The sequence below is a fragment of the Propithecus coquereli genome, unplaced genomic scaffold, assembly GCF_000956105.1.
Source record: "Propithecus coquereli isolate 6110/MARCELLA unplaced genomic scaffold, Pcoq_1.0 Scaffold422, whole genome shotgun sequence".
In the NCBI taxonomy this organism is placed as follows: domain Eukaryota; kingdom Metazoa; phylum Chordata; class Mammalia; order Primates; family Indriidae; genus Propithecus; species Propithecus coquereli.
In genome coordinates this window covers 1,438,288-1,440,507 of record NW_012149975.1, presented here as the reverse complement: position 1 = coordinate 1,440,507, position 2,220 = coordinate 1,438,288, and the positions used below count along the sequence as shown (strand labels likewise).

The following is a 2,220-nucleotide window of genomic DNA, read 5'->3' as shown; positions in this document are numbered from 1 at the left end:
TATATATATCCCACAATTTCTTTATCCAGTCATCCATTGATGGTTGTTTCCACATCTTGGCTATTGTGAATAATGCTGCAATGAACATGAGAGGGCAGAGATCTCAACAAGGTGCCGATTTCATTTCCTTCATATATATACCCAGAATTGGGATTGCTGAGTCCTATGGTACTTCTATATTTAGTTTTATAATGAATTTCCATATTGCTTTCCATAATGGGTGCACCATTTTACATTCCCACCAACAGTATGCAAGGGTTGCCTTCTCTACATCCTTGCCAACACTTGTTATTCTTTGTCTTTTTTATAATGGCCATCCTAACAGGTGTGAAGTAATAACTCACGTGGTTTTGATTTGCATTTCCCTGATAATTAGTGATGTTGAGCACCTTTTCATATGCTTGCTGGCCATCTGTATGTCTTCTTTGAAAAAAGTCTACCCAGTTCCTTTGTCCATTTTTACAGTGTGTTTTTTTTTTATTTTTGCTACTGAATTGTGTGAGATCCTTATATATTTTGAATATTAACTCCTTATCAGGTTTATGGTTTGCAAATATTTTCTCCCAATCCCTAGGCTGCCTTTGATTTTGTTAACTGTTTTCTTCGCCATGCAGAAGAATTTTATGTAGTCCCAACTTGTTTATTTTTGCTTCTGTTGCTTGTGCTTTTGGTGTGATATCCAAAAAATCATTGCCAAAGCCAATATCAAGGAGCCTTTTCCCTATGTTTTCTAGAATTTTCCTGCTTTCAGATTTTACATTTAGGTCTTTAATCCATTTAGGTCTTTAATCCTTTTGGAGTTTATTTTTGCGTATGGTACAAGATAAAAGTCCAGATTCATTCTTTTGCATGTGGATATCCAGTTTTCCTGGCACCATTTGTCTTCTAAAAATTAATGCTTTTGTCTCTTTCTTTCCATTAATTAGGCCTTTTTATTGACATCAGCCAGAATTTATAGATATATATTAAATAATGGTGATTGTGGGTATCTTTGTTTTATTGCTGCTTACAGAACAAATCTTACATTTTACCATTAAATACAATGCTGAATTGTTGGTTTCAGAGAGATAATTAATTTTCCTGTCATAAGAGCAAGTTCCTATCACTAACTTTTAAGAGTTCTTTTTTATTCTTAAAATGGGCATTTAATTTTTTCGAGTACCTTCAGCATTTATTTGAAAATTTTCTCTTATGAGATCTATTGATAGACGCATTATATGAATAATTTTCATGATGTTAAACCATTCCCATGCTGGGATAAAACTTTCTTAGTCACAAAGGGTTAATTCATATATTTCTGAATGTGTTTGGTTTTAGAATTTGAAATAGATCCATAATCTGTGCGTGCATGCAAGAAACATTTTTCTCACATTTTGATATGTGAATTATACAGCATCATAAAATGAATTGGGCTATTTTCCATCCTGTTCTATGCTCTTAATCAGTTTATTTAGAATCAGAAATAACTGTTTCTTTCAAAGGGATCTTATTTATAATAAGAAAAATAATAAAAGAAGGAAATCAAAAGTCACTGTATTATAAACTAAGACTCATAACACTAGTTCCCTTTGCCATGCCAGATGTAGCTCAAGTTACCATCTAGTCACCTTGCCATTCACGAAAGAATTAACTTAGAATTATCAGTACAAAGAGACTTTTCTTTTACAAAGTGGTCTTATTAATTACTCAGATTCTATGTGAAATTTAGGCCCTAAGGTCATTTCCTTGGTTTCTGCTCAGGAATGCACATATAATGTGAAGGCTAAAATGCTAGAACTTTTTGAAGGAAGCCTAAAATTTGGGAGGGCAAAGATTTCTTGGGCAAGGTGCAAAAAGCACTAAGAATTAAAGGAAAAAAATGATATATTGAACTTCATTTTAAAAAAACTACTGCTCATCAAAAGACACAAATAGGAAAAGGAGAGGCAAGCCAAAGATTAGAAGCAAATATTCACAGTACATACACCTAAATATTCAGAGTAAATTAAAAACTCCTAAAAATCACGATAAAACAAAAACCCATTTTTTTAAATGGGCAAAAGACGTGGAACATACGCTTCAAAAATATATCCAAATACCTAATGAATATATGAAAACATAGTCATATCATTACACATGAGGAAAATGAAATGTGAAAGCCATAATGAGGAACACCCAGAGATGTGTAACATCCAGGCTAACAATATCAAGAGTTAGTAAAGATTCTCACTTATTATTGGT

The 2,220-nt window shown here is 32.6% G+C and overlaps 1 protein-coding gene across 2 annotated transcripts in view; it reads right to left on the bottom strand.

Moving 5' to 3' along the window:
• KLHL13 (kelch-like family member 13) overlaps positions 1-2,220 on the bottom strand; it is a 210,248-nt gene that overhangs the window by 136,133 nt on the left and 71,895 nt on the right. The gene's annotated exons all lie outside the window — the stretch shown is intronic.